The sequence below is a fragment of the Vicugna pacos genome, unplaced genomic scaffold (genome assembly GCF_048564905.1).
Source record: "Vicugna pacos unplaced genomic scaffold, VicPac4 scaffold_19, whole genome shotgun sequence".
NCBI classification, from domain to species: domain Eukaryota; kingdom Metazoa; phylum Chordata; class Mammalia; order Artiodactyla; family Camelidae; genus Vicugna; species Vicugna pacos.
Genome location: NW_027328740.1, coordinates 68,063,081 through 68,081,958, shown reverse-complemented (window position 1 = coordinate 68,081,958; position 18,878 = coordinate 68,063,081). Strand labels below are relative to the sequence as shown.

The 18,878-nt window shown below is 47.1% G+C and overlaps 1 long non-coding RNA gene across 1 annotated transcript in view; it reads right to left on the bottom strand.

The window, feature by feature from the left end:
• LOC140693148 (uncharacterized) overlaps nt 1–4,487 on the bottom strand; it is a 59,438-nt gene extending 54,951 nt beyond the window's left edge. The window contains exon 1 of the long non-coding RNA XR_012068853.1: nt 4,426–4,487. This is a non-coding gene — a long non-coding RNA (uncharacterized lncRNA). The remainder of the gene's footprint in view (nt 1–4,425) is intronic.
• Nucleotides 4,488–18,878: the final 14,391 nt, after the last annotated feature.

The window sequence follows — 18,878 nt, the reverse complement described above, 5'->3', positions numbered from 1 at the left end:
GAGCTTGAAAGAAGTTTAGAAAAGCAGGAAAAACCCAATTACCAAAACAGCTCAAAAGTTGAAGCAGACTCCTGCACCTCCCAGAGCGGAGGGTGGAGGGGGCACTGCCCACCACCCTGTCCTTTCCCAGGACGTGGCATGTGGGGAAGCAGGCAGGAGTGGGTGGCTGGGACTCGGAGGTGGAGAGGTGATGAAAACAAGAGTGAAACTGCTCTGGTCCGAGAACAACAGAGCTGTAAAAGCTCGGCTTCAGTTCAACCCGCTCCCTCTCCCACATTCCCTCCCACCTACGTGACAAACAGAGCAGAGTCAGGCTCTTTCTGCCCATGACGGTGACTACTAGCAGGAAAGGGACCAGAATAAAAGCATGTCCTATAAAAGATCAGTCTGACTTTAAAGACTATGTTATAAACAATGAACAGCACTGTCAGAGTGGGACACATTTGAGGCGATCATATAGGGAGGAGGCGGCTGAGGATCCATTTCCAGCACTTCCATGTCTTTTATCACTCCTTTTTCTGACCTTTCCTTTGCCACTTTTTGTAGCACTGCCATCACTGGCAGGTAAAGGTGCAGCAATGTGACTTGGCCATTTGGCTGATGGGGCTACATTTCCCAGCACTGGAATGAAAAGGCACTGGAAGAGGATCACCTGGAAGGTATGAACCACGGTCCTGGTGTGTGCCAAACACTACCCAGGTGACCCTGGGTTAGGCTCTTAGTCTCTCTGGGCTTCCGGCTGTTTACTTATAACAGAAGGTTTTGTCATTGCACAAATATATCCAATATGAAATGTAACGTGAAAGTCAAACATAATGACATCTCACCTGCTTGCCTCAGGGAACTGTACAAACATTGAACACAATGTGAATGTAAACACAGAGTTAAGATAACTGTTGAGGTAAAGCGCTAAAGTGAACATGGAGATAAAGTTTTATGGATTTTCTTGGCTTTCTTTTTTAATTGCAACACTGAATTAATACTTATTAGATTTACGCCACACCACCACCCCTGGAAATAAATAAAGTAGGTAAGCACTGCCTGGTTGCCTGCTATTGCCCCATGCTAAGCAGGGTGTGGGGTATAAAGAAGCCTGAAAAAGGGAGTCTTCTTCAGTTACGAGCTAAGTGAGGAGACACATTGGAAACCACCCGGGAATGGTACCAAGTCAGTACTCTAAGCCAAGATAACAGGCTACCGATCATAATTATTGCAGGAATACAAAGAGGAGTTAGAAGTATTTGGAGTAAATAGGGAAGACTCTATGAAGGGGATGGGGCTCCAACTAGTTCTCAGGGCAATTCTAAGCTGTATTAACTGAGTACTGGATAGGAAAGGGCTGGTGACTCCTGGTTTTTAATAAGGCACAGGTTACCCTAGGATGCTAAGTCACATAATGATTGGAACACATAAGGTAAGGCCAAAGTGCTGGAGGGTCGAGACTACCTGGCTGAGATCTGGTTGTGGTAAGTCTTTGACTTGACTCTAGATGTTGGAGCGTCAAAACTGTAGGTTGACTGAAAGGCGGGGAGAGAATATCCAAGAATTCAACAGAAGGTAAAATTCATATATCAGGTATGAAAGCTCTTCATCAGAGTATCAGCAATCAGAATAGACACTTGAAACCAAAAACATACAGTTCCAGAAGCTGACAAAATGTGGAGGGTGGTGAGAGAAAGATGAATCAAAGACCATTCCAAGCCTTTGGGTATTGAAGACGGGAAGAATGATTATCCCACTGAATAAGTGCAGATGCTGCAAGAAAAAGATTATGAAATCAGCTTTAGACATGTTGAATCTGACATATGAGCTAAGAGTAGGTGTTCTCAAAGAAGCTCAAAATTCAAAAGTGAAGCACAGATCTAGAGTACAGGCTTAAGATTCAGATGGACAAGACATGATAAATCTCCTAGAAGAAAACATAGGCAAAACATAATCTGACATAAATCTTAGCAACGTTCTCCTAGGGCAATCTACCCAGGCAATGGAAATAAGAGAAAAAAATAAACAAATTGGACGTAATTAAACTCATAATTTTCCTCACAGCAAAGGCAACCATAAGTAAAACAAAACATCAACCTACGAATGGGAGAAAATATTTGCAAATGATACGAGTAACAAAGGCTTAATTTTCAGAATATATAAACAGCTCCTACAACTTAATAACAAAAAAACAAACAACTCAATCCAAAAATAGGCAGAAGACTTAAACAAGCATTTCTCCAATGAAGACACAAATGGCCAATAGACACTTGAAAAAATGCTCAGCATCACTAATAAACCAAGAAATGCAAACCAAAACTACAATGAGGTATCATCTCACACCAGTCAGAATGACCCATCACTCAGAATTTCATCCATGATAAATGCTAGAGAGGCTGAAGAGGGTAGGGTACCCTCTTACACTGCTGGTGGGAATCCAGTTTGGTGTAGTCATTATGGAAAGCATGGAAATCCCTCAAAAAACTAAAAGTAGACTTACCCTATGACCCAGCAATCCCACTTCTGGGTATATAACTGGAAGGAACTCCAATGTGAAAAGATACCTGCACCCCAGAATTCATAGCACCACTGTATACAATAGCCGAGATATGGAGGCAAACTAAATGTAGCAACAGATGACTGGATAAAGAAGTTGTGGTATATTTATACACTAGAACACTACTCGACCATGAAAAGGACAAAATATAACCATTTGCAGCAATATGAATGGAGCTAGAGGTCGTCAAAGTGAAAGCAGCCAGACACAGAAAAATACCAAATGATACCACTCATATGTGCAATCTAAAAAAAGAGAGAAAAAGACACTGTGAACTCATCTACAAAACAGAAACAGACTTGCAGACTTAGTAAACAATCTTAAGTTTACCAGGGAAAGGGGATGTGAAAGGATAAATCTGGGAGATTTACAAATTTTAGCCACTATATATAAAAATAGATTTTAAATAAAGTTTCTTCTGTATAGCACAGAAACCTATGTTCATTATTCAGCAATAACCTGTAATGAAAAAGCTGATACAGCCACCAACTGAGGAAGCAAGAGAAGAAAGCAGAGTTAGTTATGCTGGGCTAGAGCCCACTTCTAAAGCCCTTGTCAGCCACTGAGGCTGCACCGAGTACACTAAGCCCTCCTCCCAGGGACAGGCTGACGTGACATGCGTCCTGCAAGCCTGGGGCAGCAGAGGCCGTCCCAGGTCTGGGCCTGGGGGAGATGGGAGCAAGTCCACCTGCTCCCACTGGGCAGCACCCTTCCCCGCAGCCCCCGCCTCCTGACTGCACCGCGCCTGCCTCTCAAGAACCCACTCACTTGAAAACAAGTGATCCACGAACCTGGGGCAGCGGCAGGGAGATGCGCAGCGACCTGGCAAGCTGGTCGATTTGCCGCCATTTCCCCCACAGCCTGTCCAGGCCTCGGCCTCTGCTGCTCCTGGCACGGTCCTCAGGTCAGCCTGCTCCCGGGAGGAGGGCGCGGTGTGGTCGAAGGCAGTGGCTGGCTATGGGGTCTGCCCATGGGTGCCTGTGGATTTGCTTCAAACTCCCCAGAGCATGGCCTGAGCTTGGCCTCTGCTGCCCCAGGTTTGTGGAACTCATTTTAGAGGTCAGCCTGCTCCTGGAAGGCGGGTGCTGTGCTGTCTGGGAACAGCGGCGGCTGCAATGGCGTGATTGGTGCTGCCTTGTGAGAGCGCAGGGGTAGCAACCATTTCCCGCTGCTGCTGCAGCCATCCCAGCACACTTATCGCACTGCGCCCACCCCCCAGGAGCAGCCTGACCTGTAACATGAGTCACAAGAACCTGGGGATTTAGACGCCACCCCCAAGGTCAGGCCGCGGGGAAGATGGGAGCAAATCCAGGGGCTCTCATGGAGCAGCCCCTATTCCATCCGAGGCCCCGCGACCGCACCGCACCCGCCTCCCAGGAGCAGGCCATGGTCTGAGGGCCAGTCGGAGATGCTCTGGAGCCGTCCAGCGCCCTCCCACCTCCCGGAGCTCTACCTGCTCTCCTAAACACGGGTATAAGCGGCGGCAAAAACGGGGGGTTCAGGAACTAGTATTAGCGGGGTTACCACGAACCACAGTGGCGACTGGGACCCGCCTCAGGGTCCTAAAGGAAAGCGCGGCCAGGACCTCACCTCCGCACCCCTCCCTGTGCGCCTCTCAAGCCGCACAGCCCAGGAGTCATCCGCCGGCTTCCCGAGAAGCGCGCCCCCACCAGCGCCCCCTTAACAGCCCGGCAGCGGCAGCCGAGCCGCGGGCAAGCGGCGGCCCAGACCCCAGGCCGTGTTCCTCTTCCAGGAACAACCGGCTGCCGCCAGCTTCCACGCGTTCTGGGCGGGTTCCGGCGTCCGTGCCTTTGTCCGTCTGCGAGTTCGCGCCCCTCCTCCTCCCGCCCGCAGTGCAAACTGCTCGGGTGGGTCTCCTGCTTTACCGGCCCTGGCCACTGGGGCCAGGAGGAGCCAAGTGGGGCCCCTCCTGCTCGTCCCGCCGGGTCTCCATCCCCAGAGCCTTCACCCCACCACCGACTGTGTCCTGGCACTGAACTTGAACCACGACTGCCTTGGGCCAGGCCACACGCCGCCAGCCCCACTTCCCCTGCTCACCTTCCCCTCCCTGTTGCTGCCCTCCCACCCCTGGCCCGGCCCACTCTCCCACCAGACCTTGAAGACAGGGCTCCTTCTCCTCACACCGAGGTCCCTGCCCTGACACTCCATCCTGCTAGGTCCGAACCTATGGCCCCTACACCCACAAGCTTACCCCTCATGCCTCAGCACGGGACCCCCAACATCCTGAAATTGTCCCCCTCACCTCTCAGCCAGGTCAGTTCCACACTTAGCGGGCCCCACACCCCTTAACCTGTACCCCCTCACCATGGGATCCACTTCACTCTGAGTGCACCCCTACCCTGAGCTGACTCCCTCACCCCTCACCCTGTGGTTGGGGTGGGGGAATCCGTGCTCCAGTAATGATGACTGCTGCCGCCAGTGGGGGATGCAGCCTAGTGTGCACCTTCATAGTTAATGTCTGAGGCTACAGGGCGAGGCAGGCTGGGCTGAAGGCGGTTCCAATTCCCGCCCTGGCACCCTGATCCCCGCACCCTGTGCCTCAAATGACCCGATGGGACAGGTTGATCCCAGGCTGCAAGCCACTGGCCTTGGGTCTTGGGTGGTTGATGGTCCTGAACGTGATCTGGACCCCTAGGGCGGAGGCACTGGGAACGCGGACCTTTGGGTGGGGGAGTTCAGAGGGTGCACTTGAGCCCAGGGGTAGACAGCAGATGGTGGGCTGTGTGCATGGGGCTGTGTGCGTGGCCTGGGCTCAGCCCAGGTCGGTGCAGGGATCTTGTTCATTCACACCAGTACAGAAGGAAGAGGGATGGGAGCTTTTAAAGCTTCGAAGTGAAGAATCCGACGCTTTAGAGCAATGTAGGAAGGTGCACTGGCCAGGCCACCATGGATCTCGCTGAGCCGCTGATCCCTTGCATCAAGGGAGACTGGCAGTTGACTGGCCAATGAGACATCCCCTGCTGTGGTAGAGTTTCCAGGCAATAGAAGGGAATTTGAAAGGTAATTTTAATCCAATACTTGTCACTTTCTCTGCGGGAGATCAGGTCCAAAGTCATGGGGAATCTGGCAGGGATCCTGCCTGAACTCCAGCCTGGGACAGTGGAGGACCCACCCAGGAATCATCCTCTTAGCTCTCACCAAAGTCACTGTAATAGAGAAGAAAAAATCTGACTCCTTATTGGATTTGTTCATTTTCCTTTAACCCTCTGCCGTGTTTTCTAGGCTTAGTCTTGCTATCTCTGCAACATTTGTAATAAAATGTTACCTTTAGCCTGAAATAAACAGGAGAGCCTATTCTCAAAACTCTGACCTTTAAGGATAGTAACACTTTTGCACTCCTATAAAGATAACAAGTTGCATAATAGAAAAAGTTTGTTTTGTTGCAGGTTTTACAGGAACACCATGATCTGACCCACGTGGACAGCTGCAAAGGATTCCAAAAACAAAGAAATCCTACACCAAGAAGTTTGCAACAACCAACCACAGGCTCTCCCCTATTTACTAGAAAAGGAGCCTGAAGTCTGACTAGGGGAAGATGGTTTTCCAAGATATTAGTCTGCCATTATCTTCGTCTGCAGCTGTCTACATAGACCAGGTCATAGTGCCTCTGTAAAACCTCTAACAAAACAAAAGTTATTTTCTATTCTGCAACTTGTTGTCTTTATATAAGTGCAAAAGTGTTAATATCCTTAAAGATAAGAGCCTTGAAAATAGGCTCTCGTATATTTCAGGCTAAAGGCAACATTGTTTTACAAAAGGTGCAGATCTAATAAGACTAAGCCTAGAAAAGAGGGCACAGGGTTAAAGCCAAAATGACAGATCTTCTATGGAGTCAGATTTTTTTCTTTTCTATTATAGTATATTCTATTTTTGTTTTAAGATAATAAGAATAAAGTTTAGCCTTTTCCCATTTTAAATTGTGCAATTTTAAGGAGCATTAAGTGCATTCACAATGCTTTGAGACCAACACCACTGGTTTAGACAATTGCCTTCCTCAAACTAAAAGCTTATATACAAAGCGCACCCCACATCCTACCTCCTCCAGCCCATGAGAAGCCCTAATCCCCTTTCTCTCTCTATGTCTTTACCTATCCTGGAGGTTCCCTATCAATGAAATCATATAAAAGTTGGCTTTTCTTTCTCTCTACCCACATATCTTAAGTAGCGATGGGTGAATTTTTTGTTTGTTTGTTTTCACGTGAATTAGCATTTTTGTATTTTGAGAGGAAAATCCAGATGGATTAATGATGAGACGTACCAAATGAAGCCCTTTAAGTAACTCTGTGCATAATCTCGGGGTAGGCACTGCTCTTCTAAGTGTGAAAGCAGAGCCAGAAGGGAGATGCTTAGCTCTTCCTGTGGCAAAATAAAACCAAACTAAAGCAGAAAACAAAGGCCAAGAAAGACAGCTGGAAAGACAAACCACAGCCTGGAGAAAGCTTTCCTCATGACCCAAGGTCAGAGAAAAGCTTCACATCCCTGTGGTCCAAAAAACGTCTTGACGCCCAGTGTTCTGAAAAGAAACAAAACACACACAGGCAGTTCCAACGAGAGGCAGTGCAGGTGGCCAGTGTGCGCTAGAGATGCTCGACCTGTAAGGTGAGGACATAGGCAGACGGACAGACTGCAGAGACAGCATTGGCCACCATCACCCTGGCAGGTCTTTAGCCCGGTGACAACCAGCCCTGGTGACAACGTGAACAGGCAGAGGCCCCAGGAGGTCCCCTGGAGGGAAGAGCAAATGAACGCTCCTCCCAGCAGAACAAGGTGCAGGATACATCAAAATACCACAGGTGCATCCCTTCCCTAGCATTGCTGATCCTTAGAGAAGATCCCACCAAAGTGCTTGCACAATTTTCAAAGATAATTTTTCTTCAGTAACATGAATTCAAAATAATCAATATGTCATCAAGGGATTTTCAGAAGTGACCTGCCCTCGACCCGAACAATACACAAACATAAATACACACATATAAACATAAATATATACACACATACATACAGGAAAAGAGACAGACAGACTGAAACACAGAGAAGCAGGGGGAGACAGAGAAACAGAGAGAGAGACAAGTCAGAGAGAGAGGCACTGAGAGACAGGGACAGAGAGAAGGAACACTGGAGCTGGGAAGGAGTCGAACTCACGCACGTTTTCACAAGTCAGTCTGCATGTCAGAACCCGGTCTCAAAGTCCATCCACCCTCCAGGGGAGGGTGTGGGGACCACACAAGGGCGTGGGAACAGAAGGCAAAAAATAGGAAGCCATTGTGCCGCAGCCCACCACAGAGGCCGAGATGGGACACTGGGCCTGTATGTCAACATGACAGAATGACCTAGGAGGTTGTATGCCAGAGCGGACGATGTCAGAGTTTTATTTAATTTCAGTCGCACGACTGGGAGCTGGGAAGCAAACAGCAAGGAAAGTGATTTTCTCCAGACCTCAGGGTAGACCCAGGCATGTGTGGCATGTGCTGTGCGCTCCACCAGCCCTCAGTTGGGTCCTTCCATGCTGAGTCTGTGCACGAGCTCCCTGTGATGCCAGCCCGTGGGGGTGACAGATGCAGTAGGTGTTTCTAGATCTAGAGACAGGGTGGCTTCTTTAGGAAGCAGGGGCCAGAATGACCCCCACTGTGCCGATGGGGGATTGGGGAGACCCTGAGAGGCACGTGGCTTGTCCAGGGTGATAGCACTGCTGACTAGGGGGAGCCAGGTCTGAACCCAGCTGTGTCTTCAGAGCTACGGTGCTGGCTACATCCAGGCATCCCCAGGGCTATGGGGGGGCTGAGTTGGTGTCACTGTGTGTGGACATGGCATGGAGTGAGAAATGAGAGATTGGCAGCCCAGAAAGGCCCTTGAGGAGCTTTGTGTCAGGTGGAAGCTTGGAGAAGTGGACCCCAGGAAGTGACCTCACTTCCCTGGCAATAGAGCCCAACAGAACTTGGAACCGAAGTCACCAGGCACCCACTCTGTAGAGAAGCCCCTACTCAGCTCACCTGGTTGGAGACAGAGGCATGTTCTGCTGCATCCCAATGTCCCGAGGCCGCAGCCGCCGGAAAGCCCGCAGCGAGGGGCTGTACCAACGCTGCCGGCGCTGGGTCAGGTCTCACCCAAGGCGCTTCAGGCTTTTTGGCCACAGAGACCCAAAGGTAACTCAGGGAGGCCCAGGGCAGGCCCGCCCCGGCTGGGCCACTGCTCAGATCCCACTCAGGTAGCCACACGGCCCCGTCCTGGCTGATGGAGGTGGAGCAGTCATGTTGGGGATGGGTTTCTGCCTCAAGAAAGAGCAGGTCAGAGGCCTGGGGGGCCGGTCACATAGACAGCCCAGGTCAAAGCTGGCTGGCTGGTATGTGGAGAGCCGGGGAAGGGTCCTGCTGCCTGAGGTGGAGCCCATGCTCTCTGGGTATGTCTTTTCTCTCCCGGGTGTCTGAGCTGAACAAGGTCCCGGTCTGATCTAGCAGCAGAGGGTAGCGTCAACAGAATCAGGAGTGTTCCTGGCTGGGCAGGGCTCTGAGACTTCCATGCTGGGTCAGCTGCTGGTCACTATCATTGCAGAGTCAGATACCACATATTGAACAGAAGCTGATGAATAAGAACACCAACGCCCCCTCCCAAATTGAAGGGCTGATGTGCCACTCTTCTGAGGGCCAGCACTGGCTCCAGGTGTGTCTGGATATGGAGGTGTCCCCACCACCATGGCCCACAGATCAGTGGGGCAGGCCTCCGACCCAGACTTCACCCAGGGCTCTCCCCAGGGAGCTGCCCGGTGCTGACGGGTAGCTCAGCACACCAGGCTCTGACCTGGAGCACCGTGCCCACCTCGCTGCAAGTCAGGTGGAGGACCAGGAGCCCCCGAAGCAGAGACCAAAGATCAGAAAGGCAGGGCTGGTGTATGTGTGTAGGTGAGGGAGGGGCGAGGGCTGGGCCACACAGGGAGGTGTCCCTAGAGGCTACTGTTGGGACCAGAGAAAAGAATGGCCTCAGACCACCTGTCTGGAAAAATTCAGTCACAGAACACATCCTGTGGGCACTTTCTGGGTGGGAGCTGTCTGGAAAGCTCTGGGAAGATTTCTGTCCTTGTAGAGGCACATGGAAAGGGAGGCAGGTGCGTAAATTTTTCCTCTCTCAAAGCATGAGCTCTTCCACAAGACATAAAACTCTCTCCACATCCAATAGTTACAGAGGAGGCAGGGGCAGGGGAAGATGTCAGAGACCAAAAATAGGACGAACTGGATCCAGCCGGAGACCCCGAGCTCCCTCCTGCCGCTCCTGCAGCTCCTCCTGAACCTGCATCTGCACCTGGACTGCTGGGCAATGGAGAACCAGTTCAGGCATCACCACCACCTGGGGAAGAGCCCCCTCTGCACCCACCCACACCTTCTTCTCCAAAATGTTCTCCAAAATCCCATCATCAGTCCCCTTCCCTCTCAAACTTCACATCACTTCCGCTGGAGATGTTTTTGTTTCATTTTCTTTAGTTTCCTTTGCTTGTTTCACACCATTTATGACATGCTTTATTTTTCTTTTCAGAGTTTCATGTAATAAAATATAGAGTTTTCCCCTATTAAATTGTGCAATTCAGGAGCATTAGGGGCATTCAGAATGTTGTGCGACCATCACTACCATCTAGTTTCACACTATTTATTTCCTCAAAGTGAAGCCTTGGATCCAGAGCGCTCACTCCCCTCCCTCCTCACACAGCCCTGACAACCCCAAGTCCTCTTTCTCTTTGCGTGTCTTTACCTCTACGGGGTGTTCCCTGCCAATGAAATTTTAAAAAAGTATTTTTTCCTCCCTGCCCACTTGTTTTAAGCTGGGGCTGAGGATTTTTGTTTGTTTTTACTTGAAACAGCATTTTTATTATTATCAGGGGATATCCAGGGGGATTAAAGATGTGATGCACAAAATGAAGCCCTTTTAGTAACTCTGTGCATAATCTCAGGGTAGACACTGCTGTTCCCCCTGTGACACCACAGCCAGAAGACACAAGGGAGATGCTTAGCTCTTCCTGTGGCAAAAACAAAACCAAACGAATCAAAAAAATTAGTAAAAGCACAGAAAAATTGCTTGAAAGACAAACCACAGCCTGGAAAATGCATTCCTCATAACCCAAGGTTGGAGAAAGGTTTCCCATCCCTGTAGTCCAAAATCCTTTTGAAACCCAGTGTTCTAAACAGAAACAGAACAGGCATGGGCAGTTCCAATGAGAGGCAATGCAGGTGGCCAGTGTGTGTTACAGATGATTGACCTCTCAGGTGAGAACCCAGGCAGACGGCAACACTGCAGAGACAGCACCGGTCACCATCACAATGGCGGCTCTTTAGTCAGGTGACAACCAGCCCTGGTGACAATGTAAGCAGGCAGAGGCTCCAGCAGATCCCCTGGAGGGAAGAGTGAAGGGACGCTCCTCTTCAGGAGAACAGGGTGCAGGACGCATCAAAGGGCCACAGATGCATCTCTTCCCCAGAAGTTCTGATCCTTACAGTTCATCCCATTAAAATCCTTACACACCTATTCAAAGATGCCTTTTCAAGTGTGTTCATCACAGCACTGGTTGAAACAGTTGGAATTAAAGCAACACTAATGTTGATAGAGAGGAGATGGGGTCCATTCGTTCTGGTTCATGTGGATCAATGAACACTGTGCAGTTGGAAAAGTGGGTGCCTGGTCTCAACCCAATGTCAAGGGAGGCCTCAGGGTGGAAGTATGTAGACCCACTCTCTGCATCCAGGGTCCCATCTGCACGACCACATGTGTGTGAAATCAGCATAGATGGAAATTGATCTGATTGTGAGTGTGTGAGAGACAGGGATGAAGAGAGACATACTGAGAGACACCGAGACTGAGACATAAGCACAAAATCATTCAGGACAGTCACCTTTGTGGGTGGGAATTGTAAATCTCTTCTCTTTTAGCAATATTTCAATTTTTTGTAATGTGTCTCTATTACTCTACTAATTCTAAAAGAATTAAAATCCTATGTAAATGTGACCCATTCATTATTCATCTATGGAGTAATTAAAGTACATTAATCCTATTTTTAAAAGAATTTATAGCCTTCTCAGGACTCAGTTCCATGTCAGCTCCGAGGCAGCAGAGGTTCTCCAGGAGGTCATGTCTCCTGAATCAGCATCCAAGTGTGGAAGAAGTACCAGACTTGGACACTGAAGACTACAATAGATGAGAGAGTCTGTTGAGAGAAATTAAGACCTAAATTCACAGAGAATAATCCCATATTCATGGAGCAGAAAGCTTCATTCTACTAAGATGACAATAGTCCACAAATAGATCTAAGGATTCAAAGAATGCCTACCCAAATCCCAGGTGGTGTTTTGCAGGAATTGACAATCAATCTAAAATTCACGTGGAAAGTCCAGGGGGTCAGAATACATGAGTGAATCTTGAAAAAGCAGAACAAAGTTCGAGGAATGGTAAGTCAGATGGAACCCACGGTTAATACAAAAGCTCTTTAAGCTGAAGATACCTAAGATTCAAAAGATGTAGAAGAAAACCTGTCATGGAAGCCAATTCTCTCCTTTCCCTTTGCCCTATTAAGTTAGGTTGATAAAAAAGCCTTGAACTTTCACCATTTAACATGGTAGTTACTTTTCTGGTTAGCTCCTGCGTGTGTATAAATAAACCGTTTCTCTCGTTCATCTCATCTTTAATTCTGTGGGCTCTTTGTCAGGGCCTCTGGATTATGGGGACCTGCTCTTTTCTCATCTTCTTTAGTGACATCTTTTGTCCGTGGTGAAGTGCTTAAAAAAAAGAAAAGGCTCATTGGTTTTGGGTCAGATTTGGAACATGTATATCTTTGGAGACCCCCTGGAGGAACAAGGGGGTTCAATACTGCTGGGAGAATTTACTTCTCAAAATGCCTTAACAAGACGCTATTTGCAAGGTTGTTTTTTTTTTTAAAGATCCTTACCCTAAAACAAATCCCCTATCTAAACCTCTTGGATGATCAAATAGAAAGAAAAAAGGAGAATCATGTCTGGCCTAAGAACACTTGCTTAACAAAATGGAAGGACACAATCAGTTTCAGAGAAAAAATTAAAATCAACTTATACCATCAACCCTCCCACTCTTTTGTACACTGTCCTCATGTAATCTACCAGATGGCGCCCTAGAGTAGGCCCTTTGCCCGGAACTCGCGCTCAATTTCAGAGCTCGGCCAAGTGGGTGGTTGGTCCCCAGGGAGTGAGAGGGGCTATTTGTGAAATATTCTCTGCTGAGACCCACCGGACTGAAGGGAACTGTGTGCTCTGAGGGAAAGAGCACACCGAGCCTCTGTGGAGGCATCTCTGAGGTCATCCCAAAGGCACACAGCTCTAACTCTGGACACGGGAATTTTTGATTGGCATCTTAGTTGGAAATCTCCTCCTGGATAGAAAGAAGCAGATTCAAGATGTTGCAATTGGATGGGCAGGTCGGCCTCTCAAATTAGTCAATGAGGAGGACATGCAATTCTCTGCAGTAGTAGGAACACCCATCTCTGCTCTGCTGACTTCATCTACAGAGAAACAGAGACGCGACTCTAGGGGGAATTCATCATCCACCAACCCTTCTTACCGACGTCAACGTCCCCACTTTATTCTCCTGTCAGGTCTGTGCACAAAAACTGTGGCTCAGCCCCATATATCACATACCCATCACCCAGTACCACTCTGTGTCTGTGTCCAACTCGAGCATTAAGGCCTGTGACCGTTACTGTCAAATCGTGTCCCCCTTTCAGCCCGTCTCCCGCCATCATCCCAGCCCAACCTCGGTGTCTCTCTCCAGGTCAGCAGCACTCTTCCCACTGGCTTCCCATCAGCTTACCTTGCCCTGCTTCCATTGCTTATTTCCCATATGTTACCTACAACGGTCTTATTAAAATATGAATCAGATCAAGTTGTTCCGCTTTGCAAAATACTCTCGTGATTTTCCATTGTATGCATAAGGATATCCAGACTCCCTACCAAGGCCCTGTGTGATCCGGTCCCTCATCCGTCTGTGCAGCTTCAGGTCTCACCGTTCTGCTCCAGCCCATCTTCACTGCCCAGACGGTCCCCACCAGGACAGCTGTGTTTGTAACTCCAAGTCTCGTACTTACACTTCTCCCGGCCTGGGAGGCTTTTCTTGTCTGTTACCTACGTGGTTTATTCTTTTGCTTTATTCAGCAGTTTGTTCAAATTATTTAACCTCAGAGAGGACTTATCTGACCAGATTATTTAAAATAGCATGCACATATTTCCTATTCAAACATTTTCTCTCCTAATATGCTTTATGTTTCTTTGTGGCATTATTAGTACCTGGCAGTACATCATATAATTATTTGCTTCCTGGTTTACTGTCTGTCTTTCTTACTAGACCTACATTCATGGAACCACAAATAACTTCTTTAACCAGTAAATTTCAAACCAACTTTAAATGAATTCTTTTATAAGTTGAGAATCTCAGAAGCTTCCACGTGTTGCTTAGGGAAAAAAGAGAAAGGATACAGGTTGAACAAATTTATTAAGGACCTGGGAGTTGGTTATTTATTTTATACATAGTAGTGTGTATCTGTTAATCCCAAACTCCTAATCTAGCAAAAGACCTAGCTGACTACTATTTTTAAAAGACTTTTTTTCTTTTTAAACTGGGGTTGTATGAGATCTCTTTTCTTCTTTGTTATTTTACTTTATTTTAAAGACTTTTTCTTATTATTATTTTACATTGAGGTACCGCAAATTGAATCCAGCACGTACTCTACCCCTTGAACTATACAGTCCCCTTCAAAGACAATTATTTTTATACTTTGACAATACCATATTGAGTTAAGATTTTTGTTCCATTTTCCCTTCATAGAGTTTATAACTGAGGGAGAGAGTCAGAGGAAGCCCTGGGCCAACCCTTCCTTCTCAGCGGGTCACTACACAGCAGAGGAGCTTGGCTGTCTCCAGGCCCAGCTCACCTTTCTGCTCTGAGGGCCGACTGAGGCCACTTCTCTAAACAGAGGCGTGTTAGAAGCAGCAAAAAGCCAACTAGTGAGCAACAATGACAAAACTGACCCCCCTGCAGTTGGACATCATCTGCTCTGGAATGAACCTCTTAAAGCTCTTCTTCCTATTAGTGGATGGTTTTCAAAAATATTTCCAAGGAGATGAATCTCACTCCATTTTTCTGGATTTTTGGGGCCTTCTATGATTTTAACTGCAGGCATGATTTTCTGCAAAACGTCTGCATTGAAGCCAGGCAGAACATGGGACAGACCCTGCAGGCCACGGCTGAGGCCTCCGGTTAAAGCATCCTTGTTGTGCTGAGCCTACGTTCATGGGACCATTTTCATTACTGCTGTAATTAGTTTTTATCCAAGTGTCCCACCGACAATGTTTCTAGATAGAAGGTGGCCTGACGCAGATGAGCAGTGGGGATATGGGATGCAGATGGCAGACAGACTGGAAGGAGAGAAGGGAAATATTTCTTCAGGCTTCAGTTTGGAAGCTTTCTGATTTTTATATGGACATTAAACTTGGTCAGGCTGAAGCACCATTTGCTCTAAGACGGGGTGATGTACACGTGTCCCTACAACTTCTAAAAAATATGTTGAAGCTTGACGTGACAGCCTGGGGACAGACAGTTTAGAGTGACACCTCCGTTCCAGGATACCTATTATCTCGGGCTCACAAAGAGGAAAAGAATACACATATTTTGCCTCTGTAGTTCTATGTGAAATTATTTTGACCCTTGCCGGATGGTGTAAGCTCGGAGAGCATGTAGTCTTTCTTACGTCGCAAAGATGACAATTCTTCTTGATGAGTCAGCAGACTGTTTCCGATGGGCCGGGGTCTGTGCTAGACATTAGCTGTCTAGACAAATACCACACAGCCCCCCATCCCTCAAGGAGATCACAGTGTGTGGTGGAAGAGACAAATTTAAATAGGTTTTCAAAACAATATGCTAAGAGTCACTTGGCATCATATATACTATATGTCCAGAGCGGCTCTTGCACTGCCTGGGGCAGGGTTCTAGAAGGTAGGGAAGTTGTCAGAGAGGAAATGCTTTCTGCACTGACATCTGAAGGATTCCAGCAAATCTCTAGACCAGGAGATTACGTGCTGGGCACGGGATTCTCAGCAGCTTGCGTGTCTCGTGCAGAGATCTGGTCGTGTCTAAGAGCACTTTGCACTTAGGGAAGGAACGTCAGTGAGGCTAGAGGCTGTGAGGAACTAACGGAAGCTGAGGCTGAGAAAAAGCAGCAACTAGGTGATGAGAAATTGTGACGTTAAATCAGGGAGCGTGGACTTCCTCACACACGCAGCGTGGAATTCTTTGGGGTTTTAAGGAGGAGAGTGACACAGATTAGTCATTAAAAGTGAACAAAGTGGATTGTTCACTCTAAAGAACAGCACTGGGGGGACTAGCAAGGGGTGGGAATTAATGCAGTGGGGAGCGAGGAGCAGGGACTTACTTGGAGGACATTAAGGAAGAGAATTGTAGTACTGACAGGGGTGAGGGAGTGGAAAAGTAAAGGAAAACTCCCAGATGTATGGCACGGAAAACAGATGGGATAGTGATGCCATTGCTTGAAGAAGTAAACCTAGTTCTGAGCGAGTGTAAATCCAAACAAACAGAGCTTGAGATTTTTATGGGCTAATGAAATGGGAATGTGTACTTGTCAATTAGAAGTATATTTCTGGGACTGAACTGAGATGTCCATGATGGAAAAGATTTGACAGTTAATCAGTGGACAGAGAGCAGTTGAAGCCAAGGGAATAAATGCCACCCACTGACAGTTTACCAAAGAAAAGGGAAGGAGGGCACTTCTGGTTCAGAAAATATGGCAGACCAGAATCTTGAAGACCCACTCACTGAAGACACATAAAAACGTAGGACAAAATGCCGCCAATGTTTTCCTGTTTTTTTAAGGGCACCTTTATTGTGGTATGTTTCCTGTACAGTAAAATACACATATTTCACATGTACTATTTGATGAATTTGATAAATGTCTACACCCAGAAACCATCACCACGATCAAGATAGCTAACATTTCCATCACTCCCCAAGAGGGGCACTTTTCAAATCCCCATATTTATCCCTTCCCATCCCCTTCTCTCCCTGTGAACTGTAAGTTTGTTTCTCTATGTCTGTGGGTCTGTTTCTCTTTTGTAGTTAAGTTCATTTGTGTCTTTTTTTAGATTCCACATATAAGTGATATCATATGGCATTTTTCTCTTTTTCTGGCTTACTTCACTTTGAATGACTATCTCTACGTCCATTCATGTTGCTGCAAATGACATTATTTGTTTTATTTAAGGCTGAGTAGTATTCCATTGTATAAATATACTACTACTTCTTTATCCAGTCAGCTGTCGATGGACATTTGGGTTGTTGTCATGTCCTGGCTATTATAAATACTGCTGCTGTGAGCATTAAGATGCATGTGACTTTTTGAATTAGAGTTTTCTTCTGACATATGCCCGGGAGTGGGAAAGCTGGATCATGAGTTAAGTCCATTTTCAGTTTTTAAAGGAACCTCCACACTGTCTTCTCTAGTGACAATGCAGTCCATCTTGTGAAAGCAGAGCCATGCTCAGAAAGTAATGGGTATTTCTAAGGGCCAGACATGAAGCGCAGTGAGTGTGGCCTGTTCAGGAATCAGAGGGCAGTCTGCCAGGGCTGGAGGAGAGTGTCAAGGGAAGTGTGGTACAGGTAGGAGTCAGGCCACGTGGGGACCTGACAGGCTGGGATAATGAGCCTGGACTTCCAGTCACCCTTGGTAACCATGGGGCACTTGTTCCAGGACTCACCCTGACGTCAACATCCATGGATACTGACTCCTCTTTTATAAAATGACATAGGACATGCATGGGACTCATGTACATCCTCCCATCTACATTTTTTGTATATACAAACTTTTTTTTATTGAGTTATAGTCATTTTACAAAGTTGTATCAAATTCCAGCATACAGCACAAGTTTTCAGTTATATATGAATATACACATATATTTGTTGTCACTTTCTCTTTCGCTGTGTCCTCCTGTGTACTTTAAATTATCTCTAGATTACTCATGGTATCTAATACAACATGAATGCTATGTAAGTAGTTGCCAGTGTATGGCAAATTCAAGTGTTGCTTTTTGAAACTTTCTGTATTTTCCCGAATATTTTCAATCCACTGTTAGTTGAATTTGCTGGATATGGAGCTCCTAGATACGGAGAACCTCCAAGCTCCTCCTTCCCACCTCCTAAATTTCCACTGCAAGCACTGAAGGGGTCCAAACATAGAAGAGACCCATCTACCTGCTGGAAACGCTGAGGAATTCCGTCAGCGTATGTAGCGCAGGAGAGAAGGCTTAGGGCCAACTAGTGGGAAAGGAGGGCCTGCCTGGAGAGGAAGGAGGAAGGACCGCATTGGAAGCCATCTCGTACTCTTACTGGAACTAGCTGATAGCCGTGAGGGACGCCGAGGAACTGGGGACACGTCACGTGTGGGGCGATCCTGGCCACCATGTGCAGGGTTCACATAGCTGGGACCCAGTTTGCAAGATCAAAATAACAAGGGTGGAGAGGGGCTGCCTCAGCCCCGGGATCCTGACAACGGCCACAGCGCCGTGACTCCAGCTAATGCGGCTCCCCTATTAAGCCAGAAAAAGGAAACTCTGAGCCAAGATATTGCAGATTCCACCGCAGCCACAAGGATAACTAGATCTCTAACCTGACAAAATGTAACCACCAGAAACAGGAATCTTTCCTTTTCTCTTCCTTTGGAACTTTGGACAGGGAGTCACACATCTTTGATGGGAACCACCTATAAACTGATAAAGAGCTCGCTTTTTCAGGAATAAGCATGGAGAAAAAGAGTGTGGTGATGGTTTAAAGTGGAAGTCAAAGTGGAAGCCCATCTGAGAAATGGTAAAAACATGCTTCTCAATGAATCTGAGTTATGGCGAAAAGAAGGAGGAAGGTTAAGGAAATCTCTATTAATATCCATTCACCATACAAGACTAGCCAGCCATAAAAAGACAGCACCTTAAATTAATAATTTTTTTTTTTTAGTGATGAAAAACAATGCCTTAATTTAAAACAAGGCTTGGGCCATCAACAACACCCTGAGAGTTGTTGATGAGGAGAACATAAATCTGCATATATATATGTAAGTGTTCCATGTCCACCGCTCGAAAAAAATTAGTCAATTATGTGTCACGTTGATTGGGAAATCCCAATAAGTAAATGACTCAAAAGTGGGAAAGACATGGGATTAAATAGTGGTAGTGAGATATGAAATTCAAGATTTATATACCTATATTTTCTTTGTTAATGTAACAAACTTAAAGCAACTGTCTAAAAAGTAGTAACT